The sequence below is a fragment of the Oratosquilla oratoria genome, chromosome 44 (assembly GCF_046742065.1).
Source record: "Oratosquilla oratoria isolate Oo_2021 chromosome 44, ASM4674206v1, whole genome shotgun sequence".
NCBI classification, from domain to species: domain Eukaryota; kingdom Metazoa; phylum Arthropoda; class Malacostraca; order Stomatopoda; family Squillidae; genus Oratosquilla; species Oratosquilla oratoria.
Genome location: NC_134820.1, coordinates 8,506,013 through 8,527,629, shown reverse-complemented (window position 1 = coordinate 8,527,629; position 21,617 = coordinate 8,506,013). Strand labels below are relative to the sequence as shown.

At 35.0% G+C, this 21,617-nt stretch overlaps 1 protein-coding gene across 1 annotated transcript in view; it reads right to left on the bottom strand.

Moving 5' to 3' along the window:
* The window catches only part of LOC143022446 (metaxin-2-like), a 131,721-nt gene that overhangs the window by 54,383 nt on the left and 55,721 nt on the right, over positions 1 to 21,617 (bottom strand). The gene's annotated exons all lie outside the window — the stretch shown is intronic.

Sequence of the window (21,617 nt, the reverse complement as noted above, 5' to 3'; positions counted from 1 at the left end):
TGTCCTCTAACATACTTTTATGTTCACTCTCCTCCCATGAGGCTGTTTTCGGAGGCACATAATTGATCACAAATTTTCTGCTCTTCTTATCTCGGTCTTCCACTTCTATCATAATCATCTCTACTGTATTCTTTCCATATATGACACCTTTCACGTTTATATCCTTCTTAGTCAGGAACATAACTCCACCCCCTTGTTTTTTCTCTCTGTTTCTAATCCAATAATTGTATGTATCATGTCCTACACTATTGGGTGGTAGTGGGCCTTTTAATTTTGTTTCTACAATTCCCATTATGTCCGGTTCTTTTTCTTTCAAATAATCATTCAGTTCATTCAATCCTGTTATCAATCCATCTATATTTGTGTAAGACACTCTTAGTTTTCTGCCACTTCCATTGTGTTCTCTGTTTCCCTTATGTTTTTCTTTAGTATGTCGAACTGCTTTATTTTCATGTTCACTACTCTCCAATAGAATCTCTCTTTCTCTGACTCCGTTCTTTCCTCGTTTTTTGCCTTAGCTTCAATTCTTTTCTGCTTTTCTGCCTCTCTTTCCTCCTTATTCATTTCTCTTTTTATCCATACCTTTTTATATTGATCATTTGTTGCTAGTTTCCCTGTCTTGGATAGAATTTTCTCTGCCATTGTTTGTGACCTGAATTTAATCTTAATTGGTCTGGTCTTATCTGTACTATATTTTCCGAGTCTGAGTTTTTCCTCAATTTCCTTTATAATTTCTGGTTCATCTTCCTGGACTAATTTTAATAAACTGCTTACTCTTTCATTTTCCTCCTTGATTCTTGCGGTTCTATCTGGGTTATGTTTCTCTTCCATTCCTACTATAATTATACATTTCTTTTTGTCAGCTAATTCTCTTACTATATTCTCCTTCTGTCTCATCACTTTAATAACTGAGTCTTCATTATGTTCTTTCAATTGCTGTTTGACTATGTCAGTGAATGAAACCTTATTCCCTTCTTGAGTTATTCTCCAATTTTTAGCTTCTGTAGCTATTTTCTCTCTGTTTTCATTACTATTCTTCTTCAATTTCTCATTCTCCTCCTTTACATTTCCTAACTGTCTTTTTAGGTCCTCTATTTCTTCAGTTAAGTTTCTGTTAGCCTTCTCTAGTTGTTCCAACCTTTCAATTCTCTGGAAAATGGAGTCTACATTACCTAACTTACGTTCCAAGTCCTCGATCACCTTATCAACTCTCTCCTCTAGTCTTATCAGTCGGGGGAGGGGGGGGGGGTTGTGTCCCCCCCACCCTCTTTAAATCCCTGGAACATATTCTCGTCACTTTCTACTGTATTGCTCCTCTCTATACTTCTAATCTTTACAATTTTATTAGACATTTCATCCTCACTCAGCCTTTTGTTTACCTTTCGCTTGTCTGGCTGGGCCAAGTCTACTCCCTCCTCATTTCTTTCCATTTCCCTCAGTAATCCCTCCCCTTTTCCTCTTTCCCTACTTTCCCACTACTCCACGAGCAATTTCCCCCCCACCCTGTAAAAACACTAGGCACTTCTCTTTGCGTTGGGATCCACAGACTTCAGTTTTCTTCAGAACGTCATCCAAGCCGTCCATTCGCTGAAGTGTGTATTTACCTAGTTGTACCTAGTTGTATTTTACGGGAAGGGGAGCTATGCTCGTGAGGTCCCGTCTTCATATCTCATTTTATCTAAACTATTTTTAAATTCATGTATTGTTTTTGCACACACCACTTTCTCATCTAACTTGTTCCAACTGTCTATTGCTCTGTGAGGAAAGCTGTTCTTTTTCAAATCTCTTCTATAGTTGTCTTTTTTTATTTTCTTTCCGTGTCCTCTTGTATTTCTGTCATCCCATTTTATCAGATTCTCTCTATCAGTAATTTCTATGCCTTTCATAATTCTGTAAATAGCTATCAAATCTCCTCTCTCTCTTCTTTGCTCTAGTGTCTGTAGTTTAAGTTTTTGTAGTCTCTCTTCATATGATAGTTTTGAGAGTGTTGGTGCCAGTTTTGTAATTGCTCTTTGTATTCTTTCAAGTTTTTTTATACATTTTTTTGTACTTGGTGACCATATCGTTGCTGCATATTCCAATCTTGGTCTTATCAGGGTGATTAGGATTTTCCTCACCATTTCTTCATCCAGGTATGTAAATGCCACTTTGATTGTTCTTATTAAATTATAAGTTTCTCCAAAAATCTTATTTATATGTTTCTCAGGTGACATATTATTCATAACAATGACTCCCAGGTCCCTCTCATTTTCTACTCTTTTTATTCCTTCTTCTCCCAAATTATATGATCCTGTTATTCTGTTTTTGCTTTTTCCAAACTCCATTATACTACACTTTTTTGTATTGAACTCCATCTCCCACTTCCTACTCCATTCTTGTACTTTATTTAGATCTCTCTGTAGTGATTCACAATCTTCTTCAGTTTTCACTCTTTTCAGTAATTTTGCATCATCTGCAAAGAAGCTCATATAGCTTTCAATTCCTTCATCCATATCATTAATATATATAGCAAACATTATTGGGGCCAGAACTGTTCCCTGCGGGACACCGCTTATTACTTCATTCCATTTTGAGTGCTGATCTCTTATCACTACTCTCATTTTTCTTTCTTGCAAAAAGTCTTCCATCCAATTTAGCAATTTACCTTGTATTCCTCCTTCATATTCTAATTTCTTAAGCAACTTCTTATGTGGTACTTTGTCAAAAGCTTTTTTTAGGTCTAGAAATGCACAATCAGCCCATCCATCTCTTTCTTGTATTATATCTATTAGCCTTGAATAGAAACATATTAAATTGGTGACGCATGATCGTCCTTGTCTGAATCCAAATTGCCTTGGATTTAGTACGTTGTTTTTTTCCAAGTATTTTACCCATCTACTTTTGATAATTCTTTCACATATTTTTGCTATTGTACTTGTTAGAGAGACTGGTCTATAGTTGGTAGGTTCTTCTTTATTTCCTCCTTTATATATAGGTACTATATTTGCTTTTTTCCAATCTTCTGGAACTTTTCCTTCTTTTAAGGAACTGCTTATTATGCTATGTATTTTGTCTGCCAGTTCATTCCTGCATTCTTTCAGAATCCAGTTTGCTATTTCATCTGGCCCATGCAATTTTCTGACATCAAAATTACCCAAGTGTGTCAATATTTCATTCTTTGTTACTTCTATTTCTTCCATAGGGGGGACTTTTTCCTTCCACTCAATCTCTTCAGGTTGTATATTTTCCCTTGTAAACACTGATTTAAAATGTTTGTTCATAATTTCTGCCATTTCCATTTCCTCAGTGTATTCAACTCCTCCTTGTCTTAATTTCTCCAAGTCTTGTTTGTTTTTCAGTTTATTGTTTACAAATCTGTAGAATAGTTTTGGTTGATCTTTACACTTTTCTATAACATCTTTTTCATATTTTCTTTTTTCCTCTCTGCACTTTTGTACATATTCATTTCTATAACCAGTATATATTTTCCATTTTTCAGGTCTTCTGTCTTTTTTCCATCCGGTCCAGGCTTTGTCTCTTTTGTCTTTTAACTCCCTACAACTTTTGTTGTACCAGCATTTTACATATTCTTTTTCTTGTTTTTGTCTTGGGACATACTTTTCCACTCCTTCTTTGTAAATTTTTGTCAAAATATTCCATTTCTCTTCCACTGATGTTTCTTCTTTGTATATTTCTTCCCAGTTTTCTTGTTGGAAGAATTCTCTTATTTTATCAAAGTTTGTTTTTTCATACATCATTCTTCCTTTTCTATATTGTTCATTTCTTTTCATATATTTTTCTTCATTAAGTTCCAGTTCAATCAATATGTGGTCACTTTTACCTATTGGTGTTTTATATTCAATCTTGTCCACTATTCTAGGTTCAGATGTAATTATTAAGTCTAGCCTCGATGGTTCTTCTTCATTTCTATACCTAGTGTTCTCTTGTATCCATTCTGTCATTGAATGGTCAGTAATCATCTCAAGTAGAGCATTTCCCCATGAGTCATCACCACTCTTTACTGTCATTTCTTCCCAGCAGATTTCTTTGCAATTAAAGTCGCCCATCATAACTATTCTTCCTCCGTCTTCCATTATTTTAGTTAATGCTATCTTTGTGTCCTCTAACATACTTTTATGTTTACTCTCCTCCCATGAGGCTGTTTTCGGAGGCACATAATTGATCACAAATTTTCTGCTCTTCTTATCTCGGTCTTCCACTTCTATCATAATCATCTCTACTGTATTCTTTCCATATATGACACCTTTCACGTTTATATCCTTCTTAGTCAGGAACATAACTCCACCCCCTTGTTTTTTCTCTCTGTTTCTAATCCAATAATTGTATGTATCATGTCCTACACTGTTGGGTGGTAGTGGGCCTTTTAATTTTGTTTCTACAATTCCCATTATGTCCGGTTCTTTTTCTTTCAAATAATCATTCAGTTCATTCAATCCTGTTATCAATCCATCTATATTTGTGTAAGACACTCTTAGTTTTCTGCCACTTCCATTGTGTTCTCTGTTTCCCTTATGTTTTTCTTTAGTATGTCGAACCGCTTTATTTTCATGTTCACTACTCTCCAATAGAATCTCTCTTTCTCTGACTCCGTTCTTTCCTCGTTTTTTGCCTTAGCTTCAATTCTTTTCTGCTTTTCTGCCTCTCTTTCCTCCTTATTCATTTCTCTTTTTATCCATACCTTTTTATATTGATCATTTGTTGCTAGTTTCCCTGTCTTGGATAGAATTTTCTCTGCCATTGTTTGTGACCTGAATTTAATCTTAATTGGTCTGGTCTTATCTGTACTATATTTTCCGAGTCTGAATTTTTCCTCAATTTCCTTTATAATTTCTGGTTCATCTTCCTGGACTAATTTTAATAAACTGCTTACTCTTTCATTTTCCTCCTTGATTCTTGCGGTTCTATCTGGGTTATGTTTCTCTTCCATTCCTAATATAATTATACATTTCTTTTTGTCAGCTAATTCTCTTACTATATTCTCCTTCTGTCTCATCACTTTAATAACTGAGTCTTCATTATGTTCTTTCAATTGCTGTTTGACTATGTCAGTGAATGAAACCTTATTCCCTTCTTGAGTTATTCTCCAATTTTTAGCTTCTGTAGCTATTTTCTCACTGTTTTCATTACTATTCTTCTTCAATTTCTCATTCTCCTCCTTTACATTTCCTAACTGTCTTTTTAGGTCCTCTACTTCTTCAGTTAAGTTTCTGTTAGCCTTCTCTAGTTGTTCCAACCTTTCAATTCTCTGGAAAATGGAGTCTACATTACCTAACTTACGTTCCAAGTCCTCGATCACCTTATCAACTCTCTCCTCTAGTCTTATCAGTCGGGGGGGGGTTGTGTCCCCCCCACCCTCTTTAAATCCCTGGAACATATTCTCGTCACTTTCTACTGTATTGCTCCTCTCTATACTTCTAATCTTTACATTTTTATTTGCCATTTCGTCATCACTGAGCTGGTCCGGTGGTCGTTTCATGTTGACCTTACGCCCGTCTGCCTGGGCCAAGTCCTCCACATCCTCATTTCCTTCCATTTCCCCAGCAATCCCTCCCCTTCTCCTCTTTTCCTACTTACCTACTGCCTCACGAGCAATTTCCCCCCACCCTGCAAATACAAAAAGGTACTTCTCTTTGCGTTGGGATCCACAATCGGCACTTTTCTTCGGAACGTTCTTCAAGCCGTCCGTTCGTTGAAAGTGTGTATTTACCTAGTTGTATTTACCTAGTTGTATTTTACGGGAAGGGGAGCTATGCTCGTGGGGTCCCGTCTTCATATCTCATTTTATCTAAACTATTTTTAAATTCATGTATTGTTTTTGCACACACCACTTTCTCATCTAACTTGTTCCAACTGTCTATTGCTCTGTGAGGAAAGCTGTTCTTTTTCAAATCTCTTCTATAGCTGTCTTTTTTTATTTTCTTTCCGTGTCCTCTTGTATTTCTGTCATCCCATTTTATCAGATTCTCTCTATCAGTAATTTCTATGCCTTTCATGATTCTGTAAATAGCTATCAAATCTCCTCTCTCTCTTCTTTGCTCTAGTGTCTGTAGTTTAAGTTTTTGTAGTCTCTCTTCATATGATAGTTTTGAGAGTGTTGGTGCCAGTTTTGTAATTGCTCTTTGTATTCTTTCAAGTTTTTTTATACATTTTTTTGTACTTGGTGACCATATCGTTGCTGCATATTCCAATCTTGGTCTTATCAGGGTGATTAGGATTTTCCTCACCATTTCTTCATCCAGGTATGTAAATGCCACTTTGATTGTTCTTATTAAATTATAAGTTTCTCAAAAAATCTTATTTATATGTTTCTCAGGTGACATATTATTCATAACAATGACTCCCAGGTCCTTCTCATTTTCTACTTTTTTTATTCCTTCTTTTCCCAAATTATATGATCCTGTTATTCTGTTTTTGCTTTTTCCAAATTCCATTATACTACACTTTTTTGTATTGAACTCCATCTCCCACTTCCTACTCCATTCTTGTACTTTATTTAGATCTCTCTGTAGTGATTCACAATCTTCTTCAGTTTTCACTCTTTTCAGTAATTTTGCATCATCTGCAAAGAAGCTCATATAGCTTTCAATTCCTTCATCCATATCATTAATATATATAGCAAACATTATTGGGGCCAGAACTGTTCCCTGCGGGACACCGCTTATTACTTCATTCCATTTTGAGTGCTGATCTCTTATTACTACTCTCATTTTTCTTTCTTGCAAAAAGTCTTCCATCCAATTTAGCAATTTACCTTGTATTCCTCCTTCATATTCTAATTTCTTAAGCAACTTCTTATGTGGTACTTTGTCAAAAGCTTTTTTTAGGTCTAGAAATGCACAATCAGCCCATCCATCTCTTTCTTGTATTATATCTATTAGCCTTGAATAGAAACATATTAAATTGGTGACGCATGATCGTCCTTGTCTGAATCCAAATTGCCTTGGATTTAGTACGTTGTTTTTTTCCAAGTATTTTACCCATCTACTTTTGATAATTCTTTCACAAATTTTTGCTATTGTACTTGTTAGAGAGACTGGTCTATAGTTGGTAGGTTCTTCTTTATTTCCTCCTTTATATATAGGTACTATATTTGCTTTTTTCCAATCTTCTGGAACTTTTCCTTCTTTTAAGGAACTGCTTATTATGCTATGTATTTTGTCTGCCAGTTCATTCCTGCATTCTTTCAGAATCCAGTTTGCTATTTCATCTGGTCCATGCGATTTTCTGACATCAAAATTACCCAAGTGTGTCAATATTTCATTCTTTGTTACTTCTATTTCTTCCATAGGGGGGACTTTTTCTTTCCACTCAATCTCTTCAGGTTGTATATTTTCCCTTGTAAACACTGATTTAAAATGTTTGTTCATAATTTCTGCCATTTCCATTTCCTCAGTGTATTCAACTCCTCCTTGTCTTAATTTCTCCAAGTCTTGTTTGTTTTTCAGTTTATTGTTTACAAATCTGTAGAATAGTTTTGGTTGATCTTTACACTTTTCTATAACATCTTTTTCATATTTTCTTTTTTCCTCTCTGCACTTTTGTACATATTCATTTCTATAACCAGTATATATTTTCCATTTTTCAGGTCTTCTGTCTTTTTTCCATCTGGTCCAGGCTTTGTCTCTTTTGTCTTTTAACTCCCTACAACTTTTGTTGTACCAGCATTTTACATATTCTTTTTCTTGTTTTTGTCTTGGGACATACTTTTCCACTCCTTCTTTGTAAATTTTTGTCAAAATATTCCATTTCTCTTCCACTGATGTTTCTTCTTTGTATATTTCTTCCCAGTTTTCTTGTTGGAAGAATTCTCTTATTTTATCAAAGTTTGTTTTTTCATACATCATTCTTCCTTTTCTATATTGTTCATTTCTTTTCATATATTTTTCTTCATTAAGTTCCAGTTCAATCAATATGTGGTCACTTTTACCTATTGGTGTTTTATATTCAATCTTGTCCACTATTCTAGGTTCAGATGTAATTATTAAGTCTAGCCTCGATGGTTCTTCTTCATTTCTATACCTAGTGTTCTCTTGTATCCATTCTGTCATTGAATGGTCAGTAATCATCTCAAGTAGAGCATTTCCCCATGAGTCATCACCACTCTTTACTGTCATTTCTTCCCAGCAGATTTCTTTGCAATTAAAGTCGCCCATCATAACTATTCTTCCTCCGTCTTCCATTATTTTAGTTAATGCTATCTTTGTGTCCTCTAACATACTTTTATGTTCACTCTCCTCCCATGAGGCTGTTTTCGGAGGCACATAATTGATCACAAATTTTCTGCTCTTCTTATCTCGGTCTTCCACTTCTATCATAATCATCTCTACTGTATTCTTTCCATATATGACACCTTTCACGTTTATATCCTTCTTAGTCAGGAACATAACTCCACCCCCTTGTTTTTTCTCTCTGTTTCTAATCCAATAATTGTATGTATCATGTCCTACACTATTGGGTGGTAGTGGGCCTTTTAATTTTGTTTCTACAATTCCCATTATGTCCGGTTCTTTTTCTTTCAAATAATCATTCAGTTCATTCAATCCTGTTATCAATCCATCTATATTTGTGTAAGACACTCTTAGTTTTCTGCCACTTCCATTGTGTTCTCTGTTTCCCTTATGTTTTTCTTTAGTATGTCGAACTGCTTTATTTTCATGTTCACTACTCTCCAATAGAATCTCTCTTTCTCTGACTCCGTTCTTTCCTCGTTTTTTGCCTTAGCTTCAATTCTTTTCTGCTTTTCTGCCTCTCTTTCCTCCTTATTCATTTCTCTTTTTATCCATACCTTTTTATATTGATCATTTGTTGCTAGTTTCCCTGTCTTGGATAGAATTTTCTCTGCCATTGTTTGTGACCTGAATTTAATCTTAATTGGTCTGGTCTTATCTGTACTATATTTTCCGAGTCTGAGTTTTTCCTCAATTTCCTTTATAATTTCTGGTTCATCTTCCTGGACTAATTTTAATAAACTGCTTACTCTTTCATTTTCCTCCTTGATTCTTGCGGTTCTATCTGGGTTATGTTTCTCTTCCATTCCTACTATAATTATACATTTCTTTTTGTCAGCTAATTCTCTTACTATATTCTCCTTCTGTCTCATCACTTTAATAACTGAGTCTTCATTATGTTCTTTCAATTGCTGTTTGACTATGTCAGTGAATGAAACCTTATTCCCTTCTTGAGTTATTCTCCAATTTTTAGCTTCTGTAGCTATTTTCTCTCTGTTTTCATTACTATTCTTCTTCAATTTCTCATTCTCCTCCTTTACATTTCCTAACTGTCTTTTTAGGTCCTCTATTTCTTCAGTTAAGTTTCTGTTAGCCTTCTCTAGTTGTTCCAACCTTTCAATTCTCTGGAAAATGGAGTCTACATTACCTAACTTACGTTCCAAGTCCTCGATCACCTTATCAACTCTCTCCTCTAGTCTTATCAGTCGGGGGGGGTTGTGTCCCCCCCACCCTCTTTAAATCCCTGGAACATATTCTCGTCACTTTCTACTGTATTGCTCCTCTCTATACTTCTAATCTTTACATTTTTATTTGCCATTTCGTCATCACTGAGCTGGTCCGGTGGTCGTTTCATGTTGACCTTACGCCCGTCTGCCTGGGCCAAGTCCTCCACATCCTCATTTCCTTCCATTTCCCCAGCAATCCCTCCCCTTCTCCTCTTTTCCTACTTACCTACTGCCTCACGAGCAATTTCCCCCCACCCTGCAAATACAAAAAGGTACTTCTCTTTGCGTTGGGATCCACAATCGGCACTTTTCTTCGGAACGTTCTTCAAGCCGTCCGTTCGTTGAAAGTGTGTATTTACCTAGTTGTATTTACCTAGTTGTATTTTACGGGAAGGGGAGCTATGCTCGTGGGGTCCCGTCTTCATATCTCATTTTATCTAAACTATTTTTAAATTCATGTATTGTTTTTGCACACACCACTTTCTCATCTAACTTGTTCCAACTGTCTATTGCTCTGTGAGGAAAGCTGTTCTTTTTCAAATCTCTTCTATAGCTGTCTTTTTTTATTTTCTTTCCGTGTCCTCTTGTATTTCTGTCATCCCATTTTATCAGATTCTCTCTATCAGTAATTTCTATGCCTTTCATGATTCTGTAAATAGCTATCAAATCTCCTCTCTCTCTTCTTTGCTCTAGTGTCTGTAGTTTAAGTTTTTGTAGTCTCTCTTCATATGATAGTTTTGAGAGTGTTGGTGCCAGTTTTGTAATTGCTCTTTGTATTCTTTCAAGTTTTTTTATACATTTTTTTGTACTTGGTGACCATATCGTTGCTGCATATTCCAATCTTGGTCTTATCAGGGTGATTAGGATTTTCCTCACCATTTCTTCATCCAGGTATGTAAATGCCACTTTGATTGTTCTTATTAAATTATAAGTTTCTCAAAAAATCTTATTTATATGTTTCTCAGGTGACATATTATTCATAACAATGACTCCCAGGTCCTTCTCATTTTCTACTTTTTTTATTCCTTCTTTTCCCAAATTATATGATCCTGTTATTCTGTTTTTGCTTTTTCCAAATTCCATTATACTACACTTTTTTGTATTGAACTCCATCTCCCACTTCCTACTCCATTCTTGTACTTTATTTAGATCTCTCTGTAGTGATTCACAATCTTCTTCAGTTTTCACTCTTTTCAGTAATTTTGCATCATCTGCAAAGAAGCTCATATAGCTTTCAATTCCTTCATCCATATCATTAATATATATAGCAAACATTATTGGGGCCAGAACTGTTCCCTGCGGGACACCGCTTATTACTTCATTCCATTTTGAGTGCTGATCTCTTATCACTACTCTCATTTTTCTTTCTTGCAAAAAGTCTTCCATCCAATTTAGCAATTTACCTTGTATTCCTCCTTCATATTCTAATTTCTTAAGCAACTTCTTATGTGGTACTTTGTCAAAAGCTTTTTTTAGGTCTAGAAATGCACAATCAGCCCATCCATCTCTTTCTTGTATTATATCTATTAGCCTTGAATAGAAACATATTAAATTGGTGACGCATGATCGTCCTTGTCTGAATCCAAATTGCCTTGGATTTAGTACGTTGTTTTTTTCCAAGTATTTTACCCATCTACTTTTGATAATTCTTTCACATATTTTTGCTATTGTACTTGTTAGAGAGACTGGTCTATAGTTGGTAGGTTCTTCTTTATTTCCTCCTTTATATATAGGTACTATATTTGCTTTTTTCCAATCTTCTGGAACTTTTCCTTCTTTTAAGGAACTGCTTATTATGCTATGTATTTTGTCTGCCAGTTCATTCCTGCATTCTTTCAGAATCCAGTTTGCTATTTCATCTGGCCCATGCAATTTTCTGACATCAAAATTACCCAAGTGTGTCAATATTTCATTCTTTGTTACTTCTATTTCTTCCATAGGGGGGACTTTTTCCTTCCACTCAATCTCTTCAGGTTGTATATTTTCCCTTGTAAACACTGATTTAAAATGTTTGTTCATAATTTCTGCCATTTCCATTTCCTCAGTGTATTCAACTCCTCCTTGTCTTAATTTCTCCAAGTCTTGTTTGTTTTTCAGTTTATTGTTTACAAATCTGTAGAATAGTTTTGGTTGATCTTTACACTTTTCTATAACATCTTTTTCATATTTTCTTTTTTCCTCTCTGCACTTTTGTACATATTCATTTCTATAACCAGTATATATTTTCCATTTTTCAGGTCTTCTGTCTTTTTTCCATCCGGTCCAGGCTTTGTCTCTTTTGTCTTTTAACTCCCTACAACTTTTGTTGTACCAGCATTTTACATATTCTTTTTCTTGTTTTTGTCTTGGGACATACTTTTCCACTCCTTCTTTGTAAATTTTTGTCAAAATATTCCATTTCTCTTCCACTGATGTTTCTTCTTTGTATATTTCTTCCCAGTTTTCTTGTTGGAAGAATTCTCTTATTTTATCAAAGTTTGTTTTTTCATACATCATTCTTCCTTTTCTATATTGTTCATTTCTTTTCATATATTTTTCTTCATTAAGTTCCAGTTCAATCAATATGTGGTCACTTTTACCTATTGGTGTTTTATATTCAATCTTGTCCACTATTCTAGGTTCAGATGTAATTATTAAGTCTAGCCTCGATGGTTCTTCTTCATTTCTATACCTAGTGTTCTCTTGTATCCATTCTGTCATTGAATGGTCAGTAATCATCTCAAGTAGAGCATTTCCCCATGAGTCATCACCACTCTTTACTGTCATTTCTTCCCAGCAGATTTCTTTGCAATTAAAGTCGCCCATCATAACTATTCTTCCTCCGTCTTCCATTATTTTAGTTAATGCTATCTTTGTGTCCTCTAACATACTTTTATGTTTACTCTCCTCCCATGAGGCTGTTTTCGGAGGCACATAATTGATCACAAATTTTCTGCTCTTCTTATCTCGGTCTTCCACTTCTATCATAATCATCTCTACTGTATTCTTTCCATATATGACACCTTTCACGTTTATATCCTTCTTAGTCAGGAACATAACTCCACCCCCTTGTTTTTTCTCTCTGTTTCTAATCCAATAATTGTATGTATCATGTCCTACACTGTTGGGTGGTAGTGGGCCTTTTAATTTTGTTTCTACAATTCCCATTATGTCCGGTTCTTTTTCTTTCAAATAATCATTCAGTTCATTCAATCCTGTTATCAATCCATCTATATTTGTGTAAGACACTCTTAGTTTTCTGCCACTTCCATTGTGTTCTCTGTTTCCCTTATGTTTTTCTTTAGTATGTCGAACCGCTTTATTTTCATGTTCACTACTCTCCAATAGAATCTCTCTTTCTCTGACTCCGTTCTTTCCTCGTTTTTTGCCTTAGCTTCAATTCTTTTCTGCTTTTCTGCCTCTCTTTCCTCCTTATTCATTTCTCTTTTTATCCATACCTTTTTATATTGATCATTTGTTGCTAGTTTCCCTGTCTTGGATAGAATTTTCTCTGCCATTGTTTGTGACCTGAATTTAATCTTAATTGGTCTGGTCTTATCTGTACTATATTTTCCGAGTCTGAATTTTTCCTCAATTTCCTTTATAATTTCTGGTTCATCTTCCTGGACTAATTTTAATAAACTGCTTACTCTTTCATTTTCCTCCTTGATTCTTGCGGTTCTATCTGGGTTATGTTTCTCTTCCATTCCTAATATAATTATACATTTCTTTTTGTCAGCTAATTCTCTTACTATATTCTCCTTCTGTCTCATCACTTTAATAACTGAGTCTTCATTATGTTCTTTCAATTGCTGTTTGACTATGTCAGTGAATGAAACCTTATTCCCTTCTTGAGTTATTCTCCAATTTTTAGCTTCTGTAGCTATTTTCTCACTGTTTTCATTACTATTCTTCTTCAATTTCTCATTCTCCTCCTTTACATTTCCTAACTGTCTTTTTAGGTCCTCTACTTCTTCAGTTAAGTTTCTGTTAGCCTTCTCTAGTTGTTCCAACCTTTCAATTCTCTGGAAAATGGAGTCTACATTACCTAACTTACGTTCCAAGTCCTCGATCACCTTATCAACTCTCTCCTCTAGTCTTATCAGTCGGGGGGGGGTTGTGTCCCCCCCACCCTCTTTAAATCCCTGGAACATATTCTCGTCACTTTCTACTGTATTGCTCCTCTCTATACTTCTAATCTTTACATTTTTATTTGCCATTTCGTCATCACTGAGCTGGTCCGGTGGTCGTTTCATGTTGACCTTACGCCCGTCTGCCTGGGCCAAGTCCTCCACATCCTCATTTCCTTCCATTTCCCCAGCAATCCCTCCCCTTCTCCTCTTTTCCTACTTACCTACTGCCTCACGAGCAATTTCCCCCCACCCTGCAAATACAAAAAGGTACTTCTCTTTGCGTTGGGATCCACAATCGGCACTTTTCTTCGGAACGTTCTTCAAGCCGTCCGTTCGTTGAAAGTGTGTATTTACCTAGTTGTATTTACCTAGTTGTATTTTACGGGAAGGGGAGCTATGCTCGTGGGGTCCCGTCTTCATATCTCATTTTATCTAAACTATTTTTAAATTCATGTATTGTTTTTGCACACACCACTTTCTCATCTAACTTGTTCCAACTGTCTATTGCTCTGTGAGGAAAGCTGTTCTTTTTCAAATCTCTTCTATAGCTGTCTTTTTTTATTTTCTTTCCGTGTCCTCTTGTATTTCTGTCATCCCATTTTATCAGATTCTCTCTATCAGTAATTTCTATGCCTTTCATGATTCTGTAAATAGCTATCAAATCTCCTCTCTCTCTTCTTTGCTCTAGTGTCTGTAGTTTAAGTTTTTGTAGTCTCTCTTCATATGATAGTTTTGAGAGTGTTGGTGCCAGTTTTGTAATTGCTCTTTGTATTCTTTCAAGTTTTTTTATACATTTTTTTGTACTTGGTGACCATATCGTTGCTGCATATTCCAATCTTGGTCTTATCAGGGTGATTAGGATTTTCCTCACCATTTCTTCATCCAGGTATGTAAATGCCACTTTGATTGTTCTTATTAAATTATAAGTTTCTCAAAAAATCTTATTTATATGTTTCTCAGGTGACATATTATTCATAACAATGACTCCCAGGTCCTTCTCATTTTCTACTTTTTTTATTCCTTCTTTTCCCAAATTATATGATCCTGTTATTCTGTTTTTGCTTTTTCCAAATTCCATTATACTACACTTTTTTGTATTGAACTCCATCTCCCACTTCCTACTCCATTCTTGTACTTTATTTAGATCTCTCTGTAGTGATTCACAATCTTCTTCAGTTTTCACTCTTTTCAGTAATTTTGCATCATCTGCAAAGAAGCTCATATAGCTTTCAATTCCTTCATCCATATCATTAATATATATAGCAAACATTATTGGGGCCAGAACTGTTCCCTGCGGGACACCGCTTATTACTTCATTCCATTTTGAGTGCTGATCTCTTATTACTACTCTCATTTTTCTTTCTTGCAAAAAGTCTTCCATCCAATTTAGCAATTTACCTTGTATTCCTCCTTCATATTCTAATTTCTTAAGCAACTTCTTATGTGGTACTTTGTCAAAAGCTTTTTTTAGGTCTAGAAATGCACAATCAGCCCATCCATCTCTTTCTTGTATTATATCTATTAGCCTTGAATAGAAACATATTAAATTGGTGACGCATGATCGTCCTTGTCTGAATCCAAATTGCCTTGGATTTAGTACGTTGTTTTTTTCCAAGTATTTTACCCATCTACTTTTGATAATTCTTTCACAAATTTTTGCTATTGTACTTGTTAGAGAGACTGGTCTATAGTTGGTAGGTTCTTCTTTATTTCCTCCTTTATATATAGGTACTATATTTGCTTTTTTCCAATCTTCTGGAACTTTTCCTTCTTTTAAGGAACTGCTTATTATGCTATGTATTTTGTCTGCCAGTTCATTCCTGCATTCTTTCAGAATCCAGTTTGCTATTTCATCTGGTCCATGCGATTTTCTGACATCAAAATTACCCAAGTGTGTCAATATTTCATTCTTTGTTACTTCTATTTCTTCCATAGGGGGGACTTTTTCTTTCCACTCAATCTCTTCAGGTTGTATATTTTCCCTTGTAAACACTGATTTAAAATGTTTGTTCATAATTTCTGCCATTTCCATTTCCTCAGTGTATTCAACTCCTCCTTGTCTTAATTTCTCCAAGTCTTGTTTGTTTTTCAGTTTATTGTTTACAAATCTGTAGAATAGTTTTGGTTGATCTTTACACTTTTCTATAACATCTTTTTCATATTTTCTTTTTTCCTCTCTGCACTTTTGTACATATTCATTTCTATAACCAGTATATATTTTCCATTTTTCAGGTCTTCTGTCTTTTTTCCATCTGGTCCAGGCTTTGTCTCTTTTGTCTTTTAACTCCCTACAACTTTTGTTGTACCAGCATTTTACATATTCTTTTTCTTGTTTTTGTCTTGGGACATACTTTTCCACTCCTTCTTTGTAAATTTTTGTCAAAATATTCCATTTCTCTTCCACTGATGTTTCTTCTTTGTATATTTCTTCCCAGTTTTCTTGTTGGAAGAATTCTCTTATTTTATCAAAGTTTGTTTTTTCATACATCATTCTTCCTTTTCTATATTGTTCATTTCTTTTCATATATTTTTCTTCATTAAGTTCCAGTTCAATCAATATGTGGTCACTTTTACCTATTGGTGTTTTATATTCAATCTTGTCCACTATTCTAGGTTCAGATGTAATTATTAAGTCTAGCCTCGATGGTTCTTCTTCATTTCTATACCTAGTGTTCTCTTGTATCCATTCTGTCATTGAATGGTCAGTAATCATCTCAAGTAGAGCATTTCCCCATGAGTCATCACCACTCTTTACTGTCATTTCTTCCCAGCAGATTTCTTTGCAATTAAAGTCGCCCATCATAACTATTCTTCCTCCGTCTTCCATTATTTTAGTTAATGCTATCTTTGTGTCCTCTAACATACTTTTATGTTCACTCTCCTCCCATGAGGCTGTTTTCGGAGGCACATAATTGATCACAAATTTTCTGCTCTTCTTATCTCGGTCTTCCACTTCTATCATAATCATCTCTACTGTATTCTTTCCATATATGACACCTTTCACGTTTATATCCTTCTTAGTCAGGAACATAACTCCACCCCCTTGTTTTTTCTCTCTGTTTCTAATCCAATAATTGTATGTATCATGTCCTACACTATTGGGTGGTAGTGGGCCTTTTAATTTTGTTTCTACAATTCCCATTATGTCCGGTTCTTTTTCTTTCAAATAATCATTCAGTTCATTCAATCCTGTTATCAATCCATCTATATTTGTGTAAGACACTCTTAGTTTTCTGCCACTTCCATTGTGTTCTCTGTTTCCCTTATGTTTTTCTTTAGTATGTCGAACTGCTTTATTTTCATGTTCACTACTCTCCAATAGAATCTCTCTTTCTCTGACTCCGTTCTTTCCTCGTTTTTTGCCTTAGCTTCAATTCTTTTCTGCTTTTCTGCCTCTCTTTCCTCCTTATTCATTTCTCTTTTTATCCATACCTTTTTATATTGATCATTTGTTGCTAGTTTCCCTGTCTTGGATAGAATTTTCTCTGCCATTGTTTGTGACCTGAATTTAATCTTAATTGGTCTGGTCTTATCTGTACTATATTTTCCGAGTCTGAGTTTTTCCTCAATTTCCTTTATAATTTCTGGTTCATCTTCCTGGACTAATTTTAATAAACTGCTTACTCTTTCATTTTCCTCCTTGATTCTTGCGGTTCTATCTGGGTTATGTTTCTCTTCCATTCCTACTATAATTATACATTTCTTTTTGTCAGCTAATTCTCTTACTATATTCTCCTTCTGTCTCATCACTTTAATAACTGAGTCTTCATTATGTTCTTTCAATTGCTGTTTGACTATGTCAGTGAATGAAACCTTATTCCCTTCTTGAGTTATTCTCCAATTTTTAGCTTCTGTAGCTATTTTCTCTCTGTTTTCATTACTATTCTTCTTCAATTTCTCATTCTCCTCCTTTACATTTCCTAACTGTCTTTTTAGGTCCTCTATTTCTTCAGTTAAGTTTCTGTTAGCCTTCTCTAGTTGTTCCAACCTTTCAATTCTCTGGAAAATGGAGTCTACATTACCTAACTTACGTTCCAAGTCCTCGATCACCTTATCAACTCTCTCCTCTAGTCTTATCAGTCGGGGGGGGGTTGTGTCCCCCCCACCCTCTTTAAATCCCTGGAACATATTCTCGTCACTTTCTACTGTATTGCTCCTCTCTATACTTCTAATCTTTACAATTTTATTAGACATTTCATCCTCACTCAGCCTTTTGTTTACCTTTCGCTTGTCTGGCTGGGCCAAGTCTACTCCCTCCTCATTTCCTTCCATTTCCCTCAGTAATCCCTCCCCTTTTCCTCTTTCCCTACTTTCCCACTACTCCACGAGCAATTTCCCCCCCACCCTGTAAAAACACTAGGCACTTCTCGTTGCGTTGGGATCCACAGACTTCAGTTTTCTTCAGAACGTCTTCCAAGCCATCCATTCGCTGAAGTGTGTATTTACCTAGTTGTACCTAGTTGTATTTTACGGGAAGGGGAGCTATGCTCGTGAGGTCCCGTCTTCATATCTCATTTTATCTAAACTATTTTTAAATTCATGTATTGTTTTTGCACACACCACTTTCTCATCTAACTTGTTCCAACTGTCTATTGCTCTGTGAGGAAAGCTGTTCTTTTTAAAATCTCTTCTATAGCTGTCTTTTTTTATTTTCTTTCCGTGTCCTCTTGTATTTCTGTCATCCCATTTTATCAGATTCTCTCTATCAGTAATTTCTATGCCTTTCATGATTCTGTAAATAGCTATCAAATCTCCTCTCTCTCTTCTTTGCTCTAGTGTCTGTAGTTTAAGTTTTTGTAGTCTCTCTTCATATGATAGTTTTGAGAGTGTTGGTGCCAGTTTTGTGATTGCTCTTTGTATTCTTTCAAGTTTTTTTATACATTTTTTTGTACTTGGTGACCATATCGTTGCTGCATATTCCAATCTTGGTCTTATCAGGGTGATTAGGATTTTCCTCACCATTTCTTCATCCAGGTATGTAAATGCCACTTTGATTGTTCTTATTAAATTATAAGTTTCTCCAAAAATCTTATTTATATGTTTCTCAGGTGACATATTATTCATAACAATGACTCCCAGGTCCCTCTCATTTTCTACTCTTTTTATTCCTTCTTCTCCCAAATTATATGATCCTGTTATTCTGTTTTTGCTTTTTCCAAATTCCATTATACTACACTTTTTTGTATTGAACTCCATCTCCCACTTCCTACTCCATTCTTGTACTTTATTTAGATCTCTCTGTAGTGATTCACAATCTTCTTCAGTTTTCACTCTTTTCAGTAATTTTGCATCATCTGCAAAGAAGCTCATATAGCTTTCAATTCCTTCATCCATATCATTAATATATATAGCAAACATTATTGGGGCCAGAACTGTTCCCTGCGGGACACCGCTTATTACTTCATTCCATTTTGAGTGCTGATCTCTTATCACTACTCTCATTTTTCTTTCTTGCAAAAAGTCTTCCATCCAATTTAGCAATTTACCTTGTATTCCTCCTTCATATTCTAATTTCTTAAGCAACTTCTTATGTGGTACTTTGTCAAAAGCTTTTTTTAGGTCTAGAAATGCACAATCAGCCCATCCATCTCTTTCTTGTATTATATCTATTAGCCTTGAATAGAAACATATTAAATTGGTGACGCATGATCGTCCTTGTCTGAATCCAAATTGCCTTGGATTTAGTACGTTGTTTTTTTCCAAGTATTTTACCCATCTACTTTTGATAATTCTTTCACATATTTTTGCTATTGTACTTGTTAGAGAGACTGGTCTATAGTTGGTAGGTTCTTCTTTATTTCCTCCTTTATATATAGGTACTATATTTGCTTTTTTCCAATCTTCTGGAACTTTTCCTTCTTTTAAGGAACTGCTTATTATGCTATGTATTTTGTCTGCCAGTTCATTCCTGCATTCTTTCAGAATCCAGTTTGCTATTTCATCTGGCCCATGCGATTTTCTGACATCAAAATTACCCAAGTGTGTCAATATTTCATTCTTTGTTACTTCTATTTCTTCCATAGGGGGGACTTTTTCCTTCCACTCAATCTCTTCAGGTTGTATATTTTCCCTTGTAAACACTGATTTAAAATGTTTGTTCATAATTTCTGCCATTTCCATTTCCTCAGTGTATTCAACTCCTCCTTGTCTTAATTTCTCCAAGTCTTGTTTGTTTTTCAGTTTATTGTTTACAAATCTGTAGAATAGTTTTGGTTGATCTTTACACTTTTCTATAACATCTTTTTCATATTTTCTTTTTTCCTCTCTGCACTTTTGTACATATTCATTTCTATAACCAGTATATATTTTCCATTTTTCAGGTCTTCTGTCTTTTTTCCATCCGGTCCAGGCTTTGTCTCTTTTGTCTTTTAACTCCCTACAACTTTTGTTGTACCAGCATTTTACATATTCTTTTTCTTGTTTTTGTCTTGGGACATACTTTTCCACTCCTTCTTTGTAAATTTTTGTCAAAATATTCCATTTCTCTTCCACTGATGTTTCTTCTTTGTATATTTCTTCCCAGTTTTCTTGTTGGAAGAATTCTCTTATTTTATCAAAGTTTGTTTTTTCATACATCATTCTTCCTTTTCTATATTGTTCATTTCTTTTCATATATTTTTCTTCATTAAGTTCCAGTTCAATCAATATGTGGTCACTTTTACCTATTGGTGTTTTATATTCAATCTTGTCCACTATTCTAGGTTCAGATGTAATTATTAAGTCTAGCCTCGATGGTTCTTCTTCATTTCTATACCTAGTGTTCTCTTGTATCCATTCTGTCATTGAATGGTCAGTAATCATCTCAAGTAGAGCATTTCCCCATGAGTCATCACCACTCTTTACTGTCATTTCTTCCCAGCAGATTTCTTTGCAATTAAAGTCGCCCATCATAACTATTCTTCCTCCGTCTTCCATTATTTTAGTTAATGCTATCTTTGTGTCCTCTAACATACTTTTATGTTTACTCTCCTCCCATGAGGCTGTTTTCGGAGGCACATAATTGATCACAAATTTTCTGCTCTTCTTATCTCGGTCTTCCACTTCTATCATAATCATCTCTACTGTATTCTTTCCATATATGACACCTTTCACGTTTATATCCTTCTTAGTCAGGAACATAACTCCACCCCCTTGTTTTTTCTCTCTGTTTCTAATCCAATAATTGTATGTATCATGTCCTACACTGTTGGGTGGTAGTGGGCCTTTTAATTTTGTTTCTACAATTCCCATTATGTCCGGTTCTTTTTCTTTCAAATAATCATTCAGTTCATTCAATCCTGTTATCAATCCATCTATATTTGTGTAAGACACTCTTAGTTTTCTGCCACTTCCATTGTGTTCTCTGTTTCCCTTATGTTTTTCTTTAGTATGTCGAACCGCTTTATTTTCATGTTCACTACTCTCCAATAGAATCTCTCTTTCTCTGACTCCGTTCTTTCCTCGTTTTTTGCCTTAGCTTCAATTCTTTTCTGCTTTTCTGCCTCTCTTTCCTCCTTATTCATTTCTCTTTTTATCCATACCTTTTTATATTGATCATTTGTTGCTAGTTTCCCTGTCTTGGATAGAATTTTCTCTGCCGTTGTTTGTGACCTGAATTTAATCTTAATTGGTCTGGTCTTATCTGTACTATATTTTCCGAGTCTGAATTTTTCCTCAATTTCCTTTATAATTTCTGGTTCATCTTCCTGGACTAATTTTAATAAACTGCTTACTCTTTCATTTTCCTCCTTGATTCTTGCGGTTCTATCTGGGTTATGTTTCTCTTCCATTCCTAATATAATTATACATTTCTTTTTGTCAGCTAATTCTCTTACTATATTCTCCTTCTGTCTCATCACTTTAATAACTGAGTCTTCATTATGTTCTTTCAATTGCTGTTTGACTATGTCAGTGAATGAAACCTTATTCCCTTCTTGAGTTATTCTCCAATTTTTAGCTTCTGTAGCTATTTTCTCACTGTTTTCATTACTATTCTTCTTCAATTTCTCATTCTCCTCCTTTACATTTCCTAACTGTCTTTTTAGGTCCTCTACTTCTTCAGTTAAGTTTCT